The 22308-nt window shown below is 42.2% G+C and overlaps 1 protein-coding gene and 1 long non-coding RNA gene across 3 annotated transcripts in view; one reads left to right on the top strand and one right to left on the bottom strand.

The window, feature by feature from the left end:
- The window catches only part of Rgs20 (regulator of G-protein signaling 20), a gene marked incomplete at its 3' end in the record, with an annotated part of 597802 nt that overhangs the window by 479986 nt on the left and 95508 nt on the right, over positions 1-22308 (top strand).
- Positions 9896-22308, bottom strand: part of LOC102552817 (uncharacterized) — a 45201-nt gene continuing 32788 nt past the window's right edge. The window contains exon 2 of the long non-coding RNA XR_015620113.1: positions 9896-10527. This is a non-coding gene — a long non-coding RNA (uncharacterized LOC102552817). The remainder of the gene's footprint in view (positions 10528-22308) is intronic.

Below are 22308 nucleotides of genomic sequence, written 5' to 3' on the forward strand. Positions count from 1 at the left end.
AGCAAGACCAGGGGACAGCCATGTTCTCAGTCAAGGAAGAAGAGGAAGTCTGAGGCTTCTACCCCTATTCCTTCTGATACGAGAAGCTGTTCATTTTGACCTTTTTATGTTAAGCTTTCCCTGGCTGTCAAAGAAAAGCCCACATATTATTGAAAGTCTTCTCAACACAGGGTCAAATCAGGTTTAACAGAAGCCAAGAGTCAGCTTGCTTGCTGTATTAAAGGGTAGCTGAAGCAGATAGAGTCACAAACTTGAATCATTTTCTATGGCTCAGAACACACATATGGACACATAAATTGTCTGCAGATTCATTTTAACTGTTTTGTAAAATATACCTGCTACATCTCTAGATTACTAGGTAAATGCCTTAGTCTAAACTCCCTGTTTCGTGACTTAGCCCGGGCAGCCTCTTGAGTAAGGAGCCTTCCCTGAAGTCTTCATGCTGTGTGCACTGCATATTCTGGACACATTGGATTGACTCTGAGTTGGTGCCAGTGTCCCTGGGTCCTTCTGCTTATTGTCTTAGCAGTCCCATGTGGAACCGACTGCTGCCACATTCTATAAATGCCTGTTGAATGGACATAAATAAACTACTGCCCCCAAGCACCCACACTGTTTTGCAAGTTGAACTTTTTCATTTGAAACCTTTTCTCCCTTGGATAAATCATTTTGTTTGTTTGTCTGGGACACTGGAATATGAGGGATTTGACCCAACATCGACCTGATGGGAAGCATCTCTTTTTTAATCAAGTATCTTGGCAACTTTTGATTAAATAGAAACCTTCTGCCATCATCATGAGTTAGTGTATACACTTTGTCTTTGTATTTGAAGATTGTGAGAAATTATTTTAAAATTTCTATCCTTAACCAAGTCATATTTCTTAACCTAGATACAAAAGACCTCCCAGTTCCATTAGGAAAAAAAATCTAACATTGAAATACTTGTAATCTCAGCACTCAGGAGAAAAGGCAGGAGTGTACGCTTAGATTTTTTTTTAAAACCTATTTTATTTAGGGTGCTTAAATGCTTCAACCTCCTTTCTAACCCATCGGTAGGGGTAACCCAGAGGTAGGGGAAAAAGAAGCTTAACAGAGAAAGGGCGTTGTGGACCTGTTTAGAAATAATTCCTTGAAACAATTCCACGCTTTGTTGTCAGGATACCAGCAGTCAGTTCAATAGCAAACACCAAACACCAGTCAGCAGTGGTGGAATGAGTCAGCAGAAGCAGCTGGAATTGCAAGAGAAGTTCTTTGGCACATTTCTCTTTACGAACTGAAATCCAACGAAGACCAGCAAAGAGCAGGGAAGAATTGCACGGCATAACCATGCAAACGCGTCCTCTCACTGTCTGTGGGATTCCATTTGCATTCTTTCCAAACATCTCGCACCCTCTCAAGTGTCTGTATTCAGCGAAGCATCATGTGACACAACTGAGTTGTTTAAAAACAAAACAACAAAACAAAACAAAAATCAGAAATTTTCACTTCACAAGAGAATTGCTTCAAGTTGGAATTGCTTCAGTCAGATCTACAGGCTAGTTTCCAGGTAGCCAGGGTTACATAGTGAGAGCCTGCTTTAAAAGGCCAAAGAAAACAAGACAAACATTAATACACACATATATGTACTCATATCTGCACATACACACATTTAGACGTGTATAATATGGCATGAGATAAACATACATCTCCTTTCCTGTTTCCTTTTCTTCTTTCTGAGACAGGGTCTCATTATGTAGCTTTGACTAGTCTGGAGCTCCAAACTACCTCTCTTCACAAGTGTTGAGATTAAAGGCACATGCCATTATGCCCAGCAGTTTTTCTCTTTTAAAAACACAAAGTGAGATCAGGAGAGATGGTCTAATGTGGTTAAGAGAGCTTGCTGTTCTTGTGTGTAACCACAGTTCTATCCCAGAGCAGAAAGGCTGGATGGAGCTCCAGCTCCAGGAGACCTGGTAACTCTGGCTCCACAGGAGTTGTACTCACAAGCATGTGCAGGCATGTGCACATTAGCACACACACACACACACACACACACACACACACACACACACATACACACACACATACACACACATACACACACACACATACACACACACACACACACACACACACACACACATACACCCAATTAAATTATACATTTATTTGGATGCCACTGTCTGGGTTTTGGAAAACTTAGGACACGATCTTTCAGCATGGTTGCAAGACAACATCAAAGTAGAATCTAAAAGAGAATGAAGTCATCCATTACAAATTTTCAAATTTTTTTTTCCTGAGTTACTCACCAATGGCGTCCTCCTAGCTAACAAGAAAAGAATCTTACAGTTTGTTATGCAAAGAGCCATGCACACAACAAAGGGTGCATTTCAACACCCTACATCTCTCACTATTTAGCCTTAAATTGAGGACAGAAGAAAACAGCATGAAACTGACGTGATTAGGGAAACCTATTGACTATTTATGGCTATGCTTATGGTTATAATAAGTTAGAGATTTCAGACTAGGCATGCTAATGCACACCTTTAATCCCAGCACATAGGAGGCAAAATAGGTGGGTCTGAGAGTTTGAAGCCAGCCTTGTCTATGTAGAGAGTTCTAAGTCACCCAGGGATTTATACTAAGACCTTGTCTAAAACTAAATTAAATTAAAACTTAGAGATTTGAATATAATTGCTTGAAGCCTTTCAAATAATTTGTAATAAGAAATTACAAATTATTTAAAATGTTAAGCCAAAATTAGCAGTCATTTTCTCATCTGTGTTTGCCAGATAATTTTATTTTTTCCCATAATTACTGTTTTTGTTTACATTATATCCCAATCACAGCCTTCCTCCCTCCTCTCCCCCCAGTACTGCTCTTGTAAATCCCCACCTATTACCTCCTTCTCTTTTCCTCAGAGAAGGGGAAGCTCCCCCTTGGGTATCACCCTACCCTAGAACATCCCAACAGGACTAAACACCTCCTCTCCCACTGAAGCTCAGACAGGCAGTTCAGGCATGGAAAGGGGATCCAGTGGCAGGCAACAGAGTCAGAGACAGCACCTGCTCCAATTGTTAGGGGACCCACATGAAGACCCAGCTGCACATCTGTACAAATGTGTGTGAGGCTTCGGTCCAGCCACTGTGTGCTGTTGGATTGGTGGTTTAGTCTCTGTGTGCCCCATGGGCCCAGGTTAGTTGACTCTGTAGGTCTTCTTCTAGTGTCCTTGACCCCTCTGACTTGATCAGTTCTAACCCCCACTCTTCCACAAGACTTCCCAAGCTCCCGCTAATGCTTGGCTGTGGGTGTCTGCATCTGTTTTCACCAGCTGCTGAATGGCACCTCTTAGGAGACCGTTATCTTAGGTTTCTGTCTACAAGCACAGCAGAGTATCATTAACAGTGTCAGGGTTGACTTTCTTCCACGGGTTGGCTCTCAAGTTGGGCCAGTCCTTGGTTGGCTGTTCCCGCCGTTTCCGCTCCATCTTTTTATGTTATGTTTATGGGTGTTTTTCCTGCATGTGTGTCTGCACCATGTGTGTCTGCACTATGGGCATTCAGTGAGCTCAGAGGCCAGAGGAGGCCATTAAATCTCCTGGGAATGGAGTTTTAGAACATTATGAGCCTCCATGTTAGTGCTTGGGATCAAATCTCGGTTCTCTGAAGCTTCTTAACATGAGGAGCCATCTCTCCAGCTCCTTTTTGTGACATTTATAAAATAACATAGATAGGCATACATGATATATATCTATATGTACATATATACATATTATATGTATCAGTTTCCTGGGCATATACAATATATTTTATTATGTATATATTTATATATAAGTTATATATTTATATATCAAAAATATTTTTCTAGCAACTCAGTTTTTAAAGATATTAGAGATTAGGCATAGTTCTTACTTTTTCAGATCTTAATAAAAAGGAAATGATACAGAATTTTCACAAATGGAGGAAGGAAGCAACTCCCACTTGAAATGGGGAATTCATTTGTATACATAATATGAAATATAAGTTTTATAATGGAATTTTCATGCAAGCATATGATGTGATCCGGTTGCTGACAGCCCTTTCTCTTGCTGTGTGTTGCTCTCAGTACCTTCTACCGTTCACCTTGTGCCCTATTGTGATGTCAAGAGGGTTTTGTAAGAATTCTTCCTATCAGTAGAATCTCCAGAAGTCTAATTTGTCCCACTGGGCCCTGTGAGTGACTCACTGGGTGACTTATTGAAATCACTTTCCACATATAACTGTGTTTTCCTGCCGTGAAGGTGAAGCTAAAAAGTAGACTTTCTCCACGTGTTATGGTAAAGCCTAGCCAAGGAGTCTTTATTGAGAAATTGCAACCTTTTCAGATGGAAAAACACTTGTTTTATTATGTAAAAAGTATGTGTACGAGTCATATGACTCTAAAATGAAAAACAGAAGACTCTTTAGGCTCTTCTTTAGCCTCAGTTGTCGGACCACAAGCACAACTGACTGGACTCTGGTGTGCCTTGAACTTGGCTGGGAAACACAGAGCCTCTGTCCCCTGAGCCAGTTTCTCCTGGACAATGTTTGTTCAAGGCAGAGTGGCCCTGCTCTGCGCTGGACCACCACGGAGCTGACCCACTGGCCTGCGCAAGCTCACTCTCACCCAGAGACAAGTCATTTCTGCATTTTCTCTTACCAATCTAGTTTACAAGTGCTGAATCTTCTGACTTTAGATAGAAAGTTTCTAATCTACTTACATTTATGAAATGATTTGTTCTTAGATTTGAGTGTCCGGTTCTCATTACTAGGAATGTTTCACAGTGTCTCACAGCAATAGAAAAATGTAGGGTTCTGAGGTGGAGTGAAACCTACCTTTTCTTACTACTTCAGAGCCACGAATACTTCCTTCCATGTTTCTACATTTTAAAAAGTATTTTCTTCTCTTGACTGCCTCGTGAGAGGGAAGCAGAAATCTTCAGGTGGTTGTGGTGTCTGATGAGATGTCCTCATCAGGCTTGGGTGTTAGGAAGCTTGGTTTCCAGTTGGTAGAGCTGTTTGGGGAGGTTGAGGTGGTTCAAGCTTCCTTGGAGGGGTCAGGATGGGATTTGAGATTGTATAGCCTACTCTACCTGCAGTTTCCATCTCTGCTTTGTGATTTTGCTGAAGATGTGAGTTCTCGGCTCCCTGCTTTTGCTGCCATGCCTGTCTCCCTCCTGTACTGGGCTCTGTAGCTCCCTGGACTGTAAACCAAAGCAAACTCTTTCTTCATTAAGTTGTCTTTGGTTGTGACATTCTATTATAGTCCCAGGAAAAAAGAAGACTAATACAGAAATTGTCAGGATTAAAGACCTTTCACTTATTTCTTATTTGTGTCACAGAATACATGTATTTTAAGAGTCACATTCCTTGCCTGGTGATTGACTGTAACCAGGCAAACTCCGCTCTAGTTTGGGGGAGCAGAGATTCGAGCAGAGTGGGGTCTTGCAAATACTACAGCAAGTCCAGAGCTCAAATTGCTGTCATCTCAATGATTGATGAGTTCTTCATTCACCTAAAGATGAGACAAATGGCACTTTGAAGGGTAATCAGGTCCCATATACTTTGGGCAATTGTTGGGGTGTCTTTGGGTCACAGATACTTTTGGGACATCACTGGATCTTGTGGACTTTCAGGGTCATTGAATTCCATACTTAGGGGATTAGGACTGATATACTTTAGGGAGGTGTTTTCATTCACTTTGGGGTCATTGGGTTCTATAGTCTTGGGGAGTCACTGGGTCCCATATTCTTTGAAGGGTGTAGGTTTATAAACTTTGGAAAGATTTTTGTTTTCATGTACTTTGGGATCACTGAGTTAGTTTTCAAATATTTTGGAAGATCATTGGATGTATGTACTTCATGGAAATTTGTTACCTATGTATTTGGGGTGGAGTCATTTGTTTTCCCATGCTTTCAGAGATTGCTTGGCCTTGTGCACTTTAAGGGTAATTTGGATCAATCATATGGTTTCTATTTTTCACTGGGTATTCCAACCAAGATTACTGGGCACCTGTTTGGCACATGTTAGGAGTTCTGCCAAGTGCTAGGATCAAGGCAGTGACAGGACATCATCCTGTCTTCTGGGGCTGATACTCAGGTGGAAGAAATAGATACTTAAACCAGAGTTGCATTTTAGTATAGTAAATGTTTTGTGGACATTAGAGAATGATTACTATACCAAGTCCTGAAGTTGGTGGTCAGGGAACATGGTAAACGCTTAGATGTGATGAGGGCTTGAGGCCTTGAAGAGATAGAAAACAGGTCTAGCTGATGTCGAGAGCTGGTGGGAAAGGCAGGTGAGGAGGCAATGAATATCAGGGAAGTGCAGAGGGTTAACCTTGGTATCCTGTTCTAGAGACTACTCATCTGGGACTGAGACCAGCAGGGGCTGGAACCTAGAGAAAGGTGTCAGTACCAGCAACAGTCAAGGACCATGTGCCCTGGAGAGTGCCCAACACTATGGCTGATGTGGGCAGTAAAGGGAGGAAGAGAAACAGGATCAGACTAAGTTCCCTCTGAAAAGTCTTCATGTCATTTATAGGACAAGGCTGAAATAAAGCTTGTGATGTTGGCTCTTACCTCTCACACCCGCTGACCATGGTCCTGGGAAAACTGTCTAACTCCTGTGTGTCAGGGTCCACCTTTAAGGGTGAGGGCAGCAGTAACAGGATCTCACAGTGTTACTGCACTGGACTGCATGGGTTGTGTATGTTGACCCATGTAAGCATCAGGTCAGCACCTAACTCACGCCAGAGCCTCAGTCAGCTCTGGGGACACAGAGGAACACAGCAAGACAGAATCAGGGGACAGCCTTGGCTTTGGGCAGCTTAATTTCGCTTAAATGACACAAAACTCCATTTTGATGTTAAGTGCACATTATCTGGGGCATGGAGTGATGGCTTGGTGGCTAAGGTTCAATTCCCAGTACCCATGAGAGGCTTACGTGCACCTGAAACTCCAGTTTCAGAGGCTCTAACAACCTCTTACGACATCCTCCATCCCTAAACATGCATGCTGTGCATACACACACACACACACACACACACACACACACACACACAAGCAAAAACAACCATACACTAAGCCAAACTGAAAAAATAAAACTGCACATTATTTTAACTCTTGTCAATAGAAGAATTAGCGCAAGGAATGCTGCTATAGAAACCCAGTGACATCTTTAAGCAACACCATGGACTTCCAGCAAGAACCACAAGTGAAATAAACTGCTTTGCCTTATAAACTGCCCACTCTTGTCTTCTCTTGTAGCAACAGAAAATAGCCAACTTCATTCTTTGTGATACTGTGAAATTCATCTTTTTCCCCTTTTGCAACTAACTTTTCTGTCTTTCTAAAACTGTATTTCTAAATAATTTATTTATGTATTTATTTATTTAATGCACATGGATGCTCTATCTCCATGTACACCTGCATGACAGAAGAAGGCATCGGATCCCATTACAGATGGTTGCGAGCCACCTTGTGGTTGCTGGGATTTGAACTCAGGACCTCTGGAAGAGTGGCCAGTGCTCCTAACCACTGAGCCATCTCTCCAGCCCTATAGGTGCATTATTCTTAATCCACTTCAAAAAAATTGAGAAGTTTTAGGTTTTATATGCATAGCCTCCCTAACCTACCACATCTGCTGTTAACAACTGATGACTCTACTAGGCCACATTGTTATCATTCAAAGGCCGCCGTATGCTTCAGTATTCTCCAACTTCTCATGGCGCTGGTTGATAATATACATTTAGCTTATGGTGTGGAATGGGACCTGGAACATCACTGCACCTCTTTCTTTTTTATTGGATATTTTTATTTACATTTCAAATATTATTTCCTTTCCCAGTTCCGGCCATAAGCCCCCTGTCTCATCCCCTTCCCCAACCACCCTCCCTTTCCGCTCCTCCCCCTTGACATTCCCTACACTGGGAGGTCCAGCCTTGGCAGAACTACATGGATGTTTGAAGAGCTTTGTGAAAGGGTTGGAGACTAGGTAGACTAGAGAAGCATGAGGAGATTGCGTCAGCATGTTATACCCTGGGAGGCCGGTTTTGGAGTGTTTCCAGTAATTTCTGGCTGGCTGGGCTGTCCCTCAGCAGCCTTCAGCCGCCTGGTACAGGACAAGAGGGAGAGTATGTTGGGATCATTTGGACTTCAAGCTTGCCAGGTACAGCAAGAGCATGGAGCCTGGGATGTGTGCAAGGATCACACCATAGTCCCCAGGATCCAACCTGGACATCAGGACAAGTCATGGGGAAGGACCCATAAGAGGGGAAGAGTGGATGGGAACAGGAGTGGGAAGGGCCTAGAGGGAGGAAGGGTGATTGTGACATATCTGAGCAAGCTTCAGGGACAGGCTATGTGTCAGTGAAGAGGATGTCTGAGTCTGAGGGTGGAGATGGAGCCATTCAAGAGATAATGTGGTTTAGACTTTACAGTCTACACCGTGAGAACAGGAAGCCAAAGCTAAGCAGAGAAAAAGGTCACTAGGTCAAAGAGCTGAGAGGGCACAGGGTCATGTGTGCCCAGAATAAAAGCAAACGTGAAGAAGAAGATGAGGTTCCGAAGTTTTCCAGGAGCAGTGGCAAGTGTCTGATGGTGGGCTCGGCATCACTGCATTTCAGCTGCATCCTCCTCCTTATCTCTCCCTCACCAACGAAGTCTGAAGAAGCTTCTGCCAGAGGGAAACCATGGGTACTGCTTTGCCAGTGAAGACATGGCTTCTGTCTGGGATTTGCTGTCACCAGTTAGCCTAGGCTGTCTGGCAAACCCCAGTGATCTGCCGTTTCTTCTCCATCAGTGGGACTGCAGCCCTTGCCTCCACATCTGGCTTTTCCCATGGATGCTTGAGATTGAACTGAGGTCCTTACACTTGTGTGGTCAGCACATTCTCAGCTAAGCTGTTTTCCCAGTTCCTCCATGGTTGTTCCAGTGCATTAAGCTGTCCCATTATTCATGCTGTTTATATTTAAAATATGAATATATCTCAAGTGTTTACAAGGGCACAGAGTACAAGTGGAAGTGAAATAAAATGTCTAGGGCACTGGTGGCTAACTACCCAAGGTCCCTATTCCAGTGTCACTGTTTTCCTTGATGCTAAATAAGTTCTTTAACTGCCTGATGTCATCTGTATATTCTGACAACACTAAACTGACAAGGTTATCATGAAGGTAAAATGAGTTTGGATCTGCAAAGTCCCTAACCCAAACCCTGGTAAGAATTCCGAATTACTGTTCAATTACTAATAAATAATGAAAGTTCTAAAAATTTACTTTATGACTTAATAATATTAGCCTGTTACGACTGAATCCCCGAGAGTTCTGATTCCCAAAGCCCTCTTCCCTACCCCATTGATACCCTTTTCCTGTCTGTCGTACATGCTTGTGGTGTACGGCACTGTCCATATGTGTCTGCAACAGATAGAACAGAACTTCCTTGCTAGACACCATGTGGAAATTTGGAGGCAACCATCCATTGACCCAAAGGTCATAATATTTCAACGTTTACTCCTTCTTACTCAGAGTACCACTGAGACAGTTGTTCACATAACAGTGCTCTTTCTTCAGATCTGTGCTCTAGAAGGCTGATGAAATAGCAGTGTGGACTAGAGAGGTAGCTCAGCGGGTAAAGGCACTTGTTAATCAAACCGATGAACAGGAACTCCAAACTCGAGGTATAAAAAGAGAACAGACTCCCGAAAGTTGTCCTCTGACCTCCCATGCATTATTAACATAAATGAAAAAAACAGCAAATGTAAAAAGACAGAGAGAGATTGAGGAAAGATGCCTGATGTCTACTCATGACCTCTGTTTCAACGGAAAAGAAAAAACAAACAAACAAACAAACAAACAAACAGTAATTTGGCCCAGTTGCGCAGTGTTGAGAGTTCCCGCGGCATTCTCTCCACACTTTTTGTTTATTAGATGTTGTTTCTTAGATGTACCCTTCAGCCAATCCCCACGGCCTGTGCTTTTATGTACAGAAAAACTGTATCAAGCCGAAGTACAGAACAACAGACAGCAGCCTTGGGGCTTTCACTTTTAAAGAATTTCCAAGCACCCAGCCCTTTTCCTAAAGGACTCGTTTCCCTTTTATGGATGAGCACCTGGCTCCAAGACAGAGTAAACAGAACTTCCTGCCCCAGGGACGGGCTGGCTCCTGCAGGAGCCCAGGGATCCTTTGGGAAAAGTCGATAGGAACTGTGAGCTCTGTGTGACCTGAAGCTCAGGAGCCAGCTGGGCCAAAAGGAGGAAAGCACATTTAACAGCCCCTTTGTGTGGACTCTGGTTCCAGAAGCACTTCTGGGAAAGTAAGTCCGATGCTGTACACACAGTTCTTGCAAAGAATGGCAGGGAAGCTGGCCTGGCAAGCGCCAGGCCCAGATTAGGCGCCTGAATCCTGGACCGAAGTCATTGGAGGAATTCAGCGATGTCTGAAGTTCCCACAGTTCAGAGATCCTGGGCTTCAGTATGTGGGGCTTTAACAACCAGGAGTAGGACTGGAGTGGAACTCTGTGGAGGATCAGTAGCCTAGCAGAAAGAAGAAAGGAAAACTGTAAGTGTGCAAACCTCATGGAGAGCATGGGCTCTAGCACCAAGCTTCACCCTCAGCTACATAAACGTCATTTTGATGGTGACTAACATTCCCTGAGAAACTAACATTTCTCTGTACCAAGCAATGAGTTCATCTAACGGCCTTCATCAGTTAAACTAGTTGGCAGATAGGGAGATTGCTAAAAACCTGATTTTGATCCCAGGAACACAAGAAAAGATAGAAAGAGAAAACCAGCTCTATGAAGTTGTCCTATGACCTCCACGTTTGTGCCATGGCACATGCTCAGCCCCCTTATTGCTTGTATATGCACATACACATACAAACACACACACACATACAAACACACACGCATACACACACACATACATACCCATATACATACACATACATATATACATACATTTACAAACACACACATACATACAAACACACACCTACAAACACACACACATATAGACACGCACACACATACAAACAGACACACATATAGACACGCACACACATACAAACAGACACACATACACATACAAACACATACACAAACACATATACACACATATAAACACACACACATACACACAGAGAGCAGAATAATAATAAAAGAAAATGAATTGTTTGAACACAAACCATGAAGTTGTAAATATTAATTTAATATGACATATGTAAGTATACCATTATATTATTGCATATATACTTCTAAAGCATAAACAAGAGCAAAATTTCAAGTGTTACTTAATTAAATATAAACTGAATTTCCTAGATTTTCTCTTCTCTTGTTCTGACAGTGCTTGAGATTGAATCAGGGCCTTTGGCATACCAAGCATGTTCTCAACCACTGACCCTACCTTCAGTCCAGAAGTTTTTACAGTTTCTTTTGTATGGCAGTATATTGTCTGCTGCTGGAGTGTGGGCACCATGGGCTGCCATCCAATATGCATTCTCTTTACAGGTGGTCATTGGTTTCATTTTGGAGATGAGCAAATGAATTCATGCAGAGAGGTAGCCTTTGGCTGCAACGACTGGGCTATTCCCGTGGGCAGTGTGTTAGTTGTAATGGTGCCCATGGCCTCATGACCTTGCTGGCTTCCATAGCTTTTCCATAAGCACTTAGAAGAAGCTACAATCATGCTGTTGTGTTGCTATTCCTGCTCCTACTGATATTGTGTTTGGGAACTTTAAATGTGTCTAGGAGGGAAGGGGAAGACGATAGAGGGACACTTCAGCAGTCCCTCTAATTGTATTATTATTAATATTAATTCTCCTTTTATATAATTATTAATATTAGATCTATAATATAATAAATATATAGTGCATGGTCGAAGTGCATTATATATTTCTATGAAAACGCCTTTATGAAATCTAGTACGTCCCAAAGTGTTCTAGACTTGTCTACCACCTGAGGTCTTTAGCTTTATTCTCCAGCCAAACATAAGAGCCTCAGAATGAGTTCAGATTTGCTCATCTTAAGCTAGGGATGATGACCATATGTTGATCTTGCTACTGTTAAAAATAAACATAGGCTTACACATAAAATTAAAAAGATTATTCCATTTAGAATAACAAACTCGGGTTTAACAAAACGCTATAAATCACTGTTGAAAGAAAAAAAATCTCCAAATAAATTAAAAGACAATGTTAAGTTGGGAGACTTAATAGTGTTAAGATGAGACAATCTTCTAATCCATCTGCAGCTTCTGGAACATTCCTACTCAAAGCCCAAGTGCCCCAACATTCATTGAAGAAGCCTGGGTGAGCACAATGTGATTTATTTACACCCATGAGAAACATTAGTGACTCGGTACGTTTGGTTATGGTTGCTGGTATGAGAATGATTTGAGAGTTGTTCATTGGATCACAGGCAATTTATTAGTGGCAACACGAAGGAAAATACTTTCTCCAGTACTTATTAACTGCCTGCCCATAGACTCTCAGTGAGAAATGGAACCTCTTCATGCCCTCCCCTGTACATGATGAAACAGTGATGGGCTCTGTTTTTTGGACCTTGTGTAGGTAACCACAACTTCAGGGAATTCATGGGGACAATGATGGCCATATCATGACCAGAAGACATTGTTTCAGAGTAAACCTCCCTGAGGTCTGGCTTTTACATTCTTTTTGTGTGTTCTCCCCCAATGTTCTCTAAGCTTTAGGAGAAAAATGTGTAGAACAGCCATCCCATTTAGGGTCCATCACTCCACAGTGAATTCTTCTTCTCATTTTGATCAATTGTGAGCCATTCTTCCTACTGTTCACTAGAAAAAGAAGCTTCTCTGACAATAATTTATGGGTATAAAGATAAGCACATAGCAGGACATTTGATGTCATGTTCATTTAACAAGGTGGCAGTTCTCACCTAGGGTGTATGACTTCCTCAGACACCTGCTCTTCACGAGGTTTACAAAACAGGGCATGAGTTCCCGCCTGCAGAAGACACTTCAAAGCCATGAAGAGAGCTGTTGGTTACCCGAGTAATAGTCCTGCTGTTGCTGCATGGGAAGCATACCTCGGCATGCACGTTATTATTATAGCTCATGATGTACACAGCTTGGGGAGAGCTTTGATGACTTATTTCCTTCTGCTTAGCACCTTCTAACATTCTGAGAGTTAGCCAGCAGGGAGGAAACCTCCACTTCAAATGTCTCAGTGATCTTTAGCCCAAGTATGTGGTGTCCTCAGCGATAAGGTCCAATGAAATTATTTTGGTCGACTACCAAGAGTATTGACAATAGCTTGCTATGTTTGAGGGGTCTCTGTCTGCCCCCACCACTAGACAACAGCTCATAGGGAGGTATCCCACACTTTGTGTGTATATGTGTATATGTTAAGCTTATATCAATGTTATCATACAGTACCCTATATTTTGCATCTAGCACCCTTCACTTAGCATGATGCTTTTAGAGTCATCTGTTATTTTAAGTATTGACCTCTTCTTTTTACACTCAAGAAACACACACTCCATTCATTTACTTTAAATAACAAACTTTTGGATCTATTCTAGTTTGAGCTGAGTAAAGCTGCTATCAGTGTTTGTGTGCAAGTCTGTATAGATGTATTTTAATTACTCCTAGACTGAATTTCTGGTTTGTGCATAATATTTATGTTTAACTTTTTTTTTCCCGGAGCTGGGGACCGAACCCAGGGCCTTGCGCTTGCTAGGCAAGCACTCTACCACTGAGCTAAATCCCCAACCCCTATGTTTAACTTTTAAAGACTGTGTCTCTAGGGCTGGAGAGATGGCTCAGTAGACATGAACACTCTCTGCTTTTACAGAGACCTGGGTTTATCTCCTAGCACCTACATGTAAGCTCACAACTGTCTGTAATTCCCATTTCAGGCAATCGACCATCTCTTTAGGCCTCCTCAGGCACTGTATGTAAGTGATTCACATCCACAGATGCAAGAAAAAACATACATATAAAATAAAAATAAAAAGTAAGAAATTGTTTTCCAAAGTGGCTATACCATTTTTTTATTTCCATCCCAAATGTATCAAGATTTGTTTATCCATATCCTTGCCAACACTTGGCACTGTCAGTCTGATTTTAGCCATCCTAGTAGACGTATGCCAGTGTATTATTTTAAAACACCAAAACAGATCACTCTGGTCTTTGTCGTCCATGCAAAGACCTGAAGAGGATCCTAACTTTCCTACTGGGGTGACTGGATGAGAAGCACTGATGTGATCTCTCTGTGTAAGTGATGAGCCTCACACCACCTTTTTTTCCTAATTTTAGGAAGAAAGGTCATGTGAACAACAATAAGACACCCCATCATAAAATCAAGAAGAAATGCTGCAATATCTTAAACATCTGTAGAAGCATTCATTGCTTTATATAAATTCCAGTCCAACCAATGCCCCAGTAGCTAGATAAACCTTGCTATCATGTCTGGATCTCAGCTTTTGCAGAGATAGAACTTTAAATGGTACACTTAAGTATCCTTTTAACTCTGCCTAGAAAGTTCAAGAATATGTCCAATGTTGGGCTGAAGATATAGCTATGTTAGTAGACCATCTGCCTATATTTACCAGGCCCTGGCTCAGTCTCCCAGATTTCCAAATTGGCCATTCGGGCTCAGCTTATAAACCTCACACTCTTGGGAGGTTGAAGTAGAAATTCAAGGTTATCCAGAGATACGTAGTGAGTTTGAAAGCAGCCTGACCTTCATGAGATTCTGTCCTGCCCAATGGCTCTAAGACCAGAGAGTTGATGAGCAGGAGAGCATGAAAATAGTTAGTTTCCGTCTTAGTCCTAACGTTACAGTCAGAAGGCAGAGCTGATACTTTGCTAAGGAGATTGAAAACAATGGGCTTACACAAGTCCCCTAACTTCTGTTACTTGGCAGCCAGTTTCTAAGTTATACAAACTATAATGCTAATGTGTGCTGTGGGGGAGGATGTTCAAGTGTTCTCATCTTTGTTTGTTTTCTTGAAAAGACAGACTGTGACATTAAAGTGGATTTCTGAGTTCTCACTGCAGGAAAAAAAGCACACAGTTGCCTTACCTAGGTGGGCAGTTTAGGAGTTATTAATTGGACTGTGGAGTGTTTTTGTTTGTTTGTTTTTTTCTGAGACAGGGTCTATCTGTGGAGTTCTAGTTGTCTTGGACCTTGCTTCTTTAGAGCAGGCTGTCCTCGAACTCACAGAGATCTGCCTGCCTCTGTCTCCCCAGTGCTGAGATGAAAGGCACATGGCATCACTTACCCAGCTGGACTGTACTCATTGAGAACTAGTTGCTTTTTACTTATAAAAATGCTATTTGTGTTTATTAAAATGTTTTCGTCATCTGTATGTGTGTAGGTATGTATGAGTGTGATCTGTGTGCTCATGCAACCTGAAGCTTGTTCTATTCATTTGAAACAAGGTTTCTTGCTGAGCCTGGACAGAGGCTGGTGGCCAGCAAGCCTCGGCAATGCTCTTATCTTAGCCTTTGCCCCACAGCACTGGGCTTATAAACATGTGAAGTCACACAGTGTTATCTCTGGACTCTGGAGATCTGTACTGAGGTCCTTATGCATAGATTATCAAGAACTTTATTACATGCATAGTTGCTGTTTTAAAGGTGTTATTACTTTTTAGTTATATGTATGTAAATACGTATATGGAGTGTGTGCTTGAACTCGAGGGGCTATGGAGCCCAGAAATCTAAGATCCCCTGAAATTTGAGCTATAAGCAACTGGGAGGTAAGAGTTGGGAAACAGGCTGGAGAGATGGCTCAGTGGTTAAGAGTGGTTGAGGTCCTGAGTTCAAGTCCCAACCACCACATGGTGGCTCACAGCCATCTGAAATGGGATCTGATGCCCTCTCTGGTGTCTGAAGACATATAGAATAAATAAATAAATAAACCTTTTTTAAAAAAAAAAGAGTTGGGAAACAAACTTTTCAAAAGCAGCAAGTGTTCTTACTTCTTGAGCCACCTCTTCAGACCCAGATTTATTACTTTAAATGAACAAGTAAGTAGCTATTTTAAAACATATTCTGTGTCTAATGTAATTAATATGAATAGTTGTGACACACAAGCAAGATATTTGGTAGTCATTTTTAAGGTGTAGAGGGCTCTGAAGACCTTTACTCCCTGGGGCATCACAGTGACCTCATCCTTTCCGTAACTCAGATGCCTCCTACCTAAAGGTAGTGTTACGATTAACTATAGATTCCAGATCTCAAAGTCCTCCTCAAATTTACATTCCTTATCTTACTCAGTCACCCTTAAGCCTCTGACATTGTTGTCCACTCCCTTCCTGAAAACCTTTCTCCTTTTGATGTGAGGACAGTAAACCCTCCGTATCTCTTCTGACTTTCATGTCTTTCCAATCTTCTGCTTGCCCCTTGCCCTGTCAAGGCTCCAACCTAAGCTTTCTTCTCTTTACCTTACACATGTCCCCTGGGCCTTCAAGTCTTTGGCTGTAGCTGTGACCAATATCCAATGATTTCCAAGCGTGGCTTTGTTTCATGGGCTTTGTGCCACCATTTCCCAATGCAGATTGATGCCCAGAAAGTATCCCGAAGGGAAAGTGCCTGACTGAACACATGAACTCTCCCCTTCCTAAATTCACTGACTTACACGCATGTTTTGGTCAGTGATATTGTTATGTGTTTATTGGAAACTCAAGACAATAGCTTTTGAAAACAAGTTCGTGAAGGTATCTTTGGTGCCTCTTTTTGCACTGTCTCTCCCCCCACCATGCAGTGGACCTCTGAAACCAAGCACAGCTTCCCCAAATGGTTTGTGTTTGTTCCTAGCTTTTCCTTCTCCTGTGTACGCTCACTCCATCCTTTTCCTGGACTGCTAATCAGCTCACCTCCAATTTTCCTCCTAATTGCTTACCAGAGTTTCCGTTCAAGTCCACACGATTGTCATTGTCCTTTGAGCATTTATAACTCTTTCAGTCTCCCTTGTGACCTGCGGGATAACACTCACACTGCTAACCAGCTGAATTTGCTTCGGATTCTTTGGTTGTCTGGATCCCGACCATCAAGCTGTATCTCCTACTATCCCTATTTTCACTGTTTCTCAGACATGCCTTTGACTCTGCCCTCATCAGGTGGTTTCGGAATGTTGCTCCCCTACTGTCAGAGGATGCACCCTGTGTATCTTTACCGCACCTTGTTTGTTCCAAATCTCTTGTTAAAGGTCAGCTCCTTTCTGAGCCTCCACCCTCTCTGCACAAAGCTATTTGCTTGCCTTCCTTGCCCCCAAACTCCAGAATCAGCTCACATCAGTCTTTATCATATCTCCCTGTACTATGGGCATTTATTTGCCTGTCAAATTCCCCTCTGGACTCTGAGTATTGGACTATCTGCTCAATGACTATCCCTGGCCACACCCTCTGATAGGCATGCAATTTGATTACTTGGGTGAGGGGCTCCTTGACTTTCTCTCTGAGTCAGCTGTAGACCATCGTCTCTCTCCATTTCAGACACTAAGGATGATAGCCCTCTCACAAAGTACAGAGACCATCAAAGACGCTAGTGATGCAGCTGAAATGAAGTTTTCCTCTTACAGACAGCAGAAGGCTGTTCCTTAGACTCCTGCCATTCTCCTCCTTTCATATAGTAACAGTGTGAACCAAGATTTAGAGGTGGGGAAAAGAGACTCTGGATGAAGAGTCACTGGGGAAGGGGAAAATCAGACGAGCGAACTGGGAAGAAAGCACCGAAGGTGTAGGGGAAATGTACAGAAAATGGACCAAAGAATGGAGGCTTTGCTACCAATTAGGTGTTCTGAGGAAGAGGAGATCCAGGAACAAGATGGGACCCGGGCAGCATGCAGCTTCCAATTCTTGTCAGAATTCAATCTCAAGCAGGCTCCCTGACATTGTCTCTAAAATGTGTGTGTCCATGTTTATTTATGCCTTCCCTAGAAAGAGCTTGGAGGTCAAAAGACCTGGGCCCCACAATAGAAGAGAAAGATGTCTTTCACGTTATAGACACTACCTTAGAAAGATGTTCAGCTGATAACCCAGTTGTGATGAAGCCACTCTAATAATGATAGGTTTGGTTGCAAATGTTGATGAGATATCTATCGACCTCACTGTAGTAAGACTTGGTTTTCTTCACCTGGGATATTTCTATGGATTTTAATAATCAACATATTCTCACTCACATCGAAGGTCAAAAAGAACTCCTTTTCAAAGAAAACACAAAAGATGGAAGTCAGCTGGATGTGGTGGCTTGTTCTTGGAACCTGACTGCTGGGGTGTCCTCTGAACCTCCACACAAAGGCATGAGAGTGTCGATGTAAATGTGCATGCCTGTGCACACACACACTAGATGTGAATAGAATTATACTGAAAGATGTTTAGCAGAACACAACTTAGAAAAACTGTATTTTTGTGGTAGCTTTTTCCAAAAGTGGAAGCTTATATTGAGTAAAACAGATTTAAAAGATTGAAAAGGCTGGTTTTGATAACACTTAAAAGTGAGGCATGCATTGTTACTGCACCTCTCCATAACCCATATCTCATCATTTTCAAGTCAAAAGAACACAGAAAATCTGTGTATTTTGCAAAGACATAAACTGTAATAACCCCCAATTCAACATACTGTTGTCAAGTACGTTGAAAATCCTGTTGTTCATCTAATTACGCTCAAGTCTGAATTGGTGCTTTCTCTCTAGCTTTCTAGCTGTTCTTAAATATCAAACTGTCCTTTGAGCATTTGGAAACAAGAAGTTTCTGTCAACCAAATTGGGAAAAGATCTTTACCAATCCTACAACAGATAGAGGCCTTATATCCAAAATATACAAAGAACTCAAGAAGTTAGACCGCAGGGAGACAAATAACCCTGTAAAAAAATGGGGTTCAGAGCTAAACAAAGAATTCACAGCTGAGGAATGCCGAATGGCTGAGAAACACCTAAAGAAATGTTCAACATCTTTAGTCATAAGGGAAATGCAAATCAAAACAACCCTGAGATTTCACCTCACACCAGTGAGAATGGCTAAGATCAAAAACTCAGGGGACAGCAGATGCTGGCGAGGATGCGGAGAAAGAGGAACACTCCTCCATTGTTGGTGGGATTGCAGACTGGTACAACCATTCTGGAAATCAGTCTGGAGGTTCCTCAGAAAATTGGACATTGAACTGCCTGAGGATCCAGCTATACCTCTCTTGGGTATATACCCAAAAGATGCCCCAACATATAAAAAAGTCACGTGCTCCACTATGTTCATCGCAGCCTTATTTATAATAGCCAGAAGCTGGAAAGAACCCAGATGCCCTTCAACAGAGGAATGGATACAGAAAATGTGGTACATCTACACAATGGAATATTACTCAGCTATCAAAAACAATGACTTTATGAAATTCGTAGGCAAATGGTCGGAACTGGAAAATATCATCCTGAGTGAGCTAACCCAATCACAGAAAGACATACATGGTATGCACTCATTGATAAGTGGCTATTAGCCCAAATGCTTGAATTACCCTAGACGCCTAGAACAAATGAAATTCAAGACGGATGATCAAAATGTGAATGCTTCACTCCTTCTTTAAAAGGGGTACAAGAATACCCTTGGCAGGGAATAGAGAGGCAAAGATTAAAACAGACACAGAAGGAACACCCATTCAGAGCCTGCCCCACATGTGGCCCATGCATATACAGTCATCCAATTAGACAAGATGGATGAAGCAAAGAAGTGCAGGCTGACAGGAGCCGGATGTAGATCTCTCCCTAGAGACACAGCCAGAATACAGCAAACACAGAGGCGTATGCCAGCAGCAAACCACTGGATAGAGAATAAGACCCCCGTTGAAGGAATCAGAGAAAGAACTGGAAGAGCTTGAAGGGGCTCGAGACCCCATATGTACAACAATGCCAAGCAACCAGACCTTCCAGGGACTAAGCCACTACCTAAAGACTATACATGGACTGACCCTGGACTCTGACCTCATAGGTAGCAATGAATATCCTAGTAAGAGCACCAGTGGAAGGGGAAGCCCTGGGTCCTGCTAAGACTGAACCCCCAGTGAACTAGATTGTTGGGGGGAGGGCGGCAAGGGGGGAGGATGGGGAGGGGAACACCCATAAAGAAGGGGAGGGATTAGGGGGATGTTTGCCTGGAAACCGGGAAAGGGAATAACACTTGAAATGTATATAAGAAATACTCAAGTTAATAAAAAAAAAAGATTTTGTCACTGCCCAACTCTCATCAGCAGAGAGATGGATTTATGGCCAGAAAATAGAGGCGGAATCACGTCTGCCAAGTGCAGTGCTTGGTTAGCACCATTCCCTGCCACCTTCTCCCTTTAACACTCCGTCTCAATCTCTCAAACCTTGGACCATGAAATTATCGAGTCCTCCAGCCTGAATGTAGAGAAGATACCTGGACTGGCTCCGGTAGGTAGCCCAGGACACCTCAGGGCAAAAGAGATGTCTTCAGCTCATCCAGAGAGGAGCACAGAGTTACTTCTGTTTCCTGACTCAAGCTGACCGTCCCGTCTGCCCCATCCCTTCTCTATACTCAGGCTAAACTGCACATGCTTTAAGAAAAGTGATATTGGCTGTCATGGCAGAAGGAGCTACTCACTAATACCATCTCTGTAATATGTACTTATAATTAATGAAAGGAGAAGACATCGGGGCAAGGATGAGACATTCTCACAGAGACACAATCCCATGCCACAGTGAGGAGCAAAGCTCAGCCCTCATTCTGCTGCTGTCTGGCTTCTTCTTCCAGTGGAGACTTAGACAACGGTGTGGCTTAGGGCAGTGTTTTTCTGGTTTCTGCAATAGGAATACTATGATGATTAAGTGAGCTTAAGCATTTGCCCCAATGCTTGGCATATGGCAAGCATATATGTGTTAATTGTTTCAGAAAGATCCTTATATAACTTGCTGGACATTGATATGGCAGATGAAGTTACCAGCCCTTAAAGAAAGATAGAGTCTTCTCACGAGCTCTTTCTAAGAGGCTACTTACTTTTCAGATTTTAGCCAGGTCACAGGTCACTCAGACACCATCGAATTATAGTTTCTGTATGACTGAAACCATAGAGAAACCAAATCCTTGGTATTAAAAAATAATAATAATTTTTTCCTCAGGCTGCTGGGAAGATGGTGGACATCCAGACCAAGTATGCTTCCACAAAGCAGTTCATAATCTTTTGAAAGAAGAAATGAATGGGTTCTACCAGGAGAAACTGACAAAGGAGAAGCTCCTTATGTACTACAAGAATGGTGTAAGCTTCATAATACCCAGGAAGGCCACTGAGGGCTCCAACATGGGCAAGAAATGCCCCTCTCACTGGTAATGTCTCCATCCAAGGTCAGATTCTGTCTGGTATTGTGACCAAAGATGGAGATGCAGGACCATTGTCCTCTGGTGGGATCATTTCTTCTATGTCCAAAAATACAATCACTTTCAGCAGTGGCACAAAACATATCTGTGCACCTGATCCTGTTTCAGGGATGTTCAGATTGGCTACCTTCTCACCCTGGGAGAGTGTAGGCCCCTGGACAAGACAGTATGCTTTAATGTGCTCAAGGTCATAAGAAGCAGTTCCAGAAGTTCTGAAGCATGCAGGTGACTCCACAGAACAAATTAAGTTCTTTTTCAACTTTATAATTATTATTATATTACCATTATTATTTAATTTTTAAATATATAATATTAATTAAATAATAATAATTATTATTTTTTAGGACTGTCAGGAGTCAGCTCATGTAATTCCAGAACGTCTCAAGTACAAGACAGCTCTGTTGCCTAAAAACAGAGGAAGGAGTTACTCCTATAATAATTCCATTACCATTCCAGCCACCATTGACTGAACCTGAGAGTTCAACCTCAGAATCAATTGGAGAGGAGAAAAAAACCCCACCAAGTTCAAGAACTCTTAAAATTCTCCAGAGCCCTTCCTGTTCTCTTCACCTCCAAATGCAGCATTCAGGGTAATTAAATGGGTTGTTTGCGAATGTTGGTCATTCCTTACAAACCATGGGTGTGGGACTTTTGGAGAAGCATGCTAATCAACAAGGCTATACATGGAACAAAGTGATTTGCTCTGGATCTCCATAGAGAATAGGCATAGACTGACCAAAGAAAGAAAGTTTTGTGTTTCCCTATTTCCTTATTTGTAGGCATGCAATGCATATTCTCTATGTAGTTGGTTCACTATTCAAATAAATAACGACAAAACTTAATACTCATTAGGAGGGCTTGGAATGTGTAATCCCACTATTAATGAGAATGCCAGTACAACATGTGTTATCTTAAATGTTATTTAGAGATGGGATGTTTAAGGAAATCACCAATT

The sequence above is a fragment of the Rattus norvegicus genome, chromosome 5, assembly GCF_021556685.1.
Source record: "Rattus norvegicus strain SHRSP/BbbUtx chromosome 5, alternate assembly SHRSP_T2T, whole genome shotgun sequence".
In the NCBI taxonomy this organism is placed as follows: domain Eukaryota; kingdom Metazoa; phylum Chordata; class Mammalia; order Rodentia; family Muridae; genus Rattus; species Rattus norvegicus.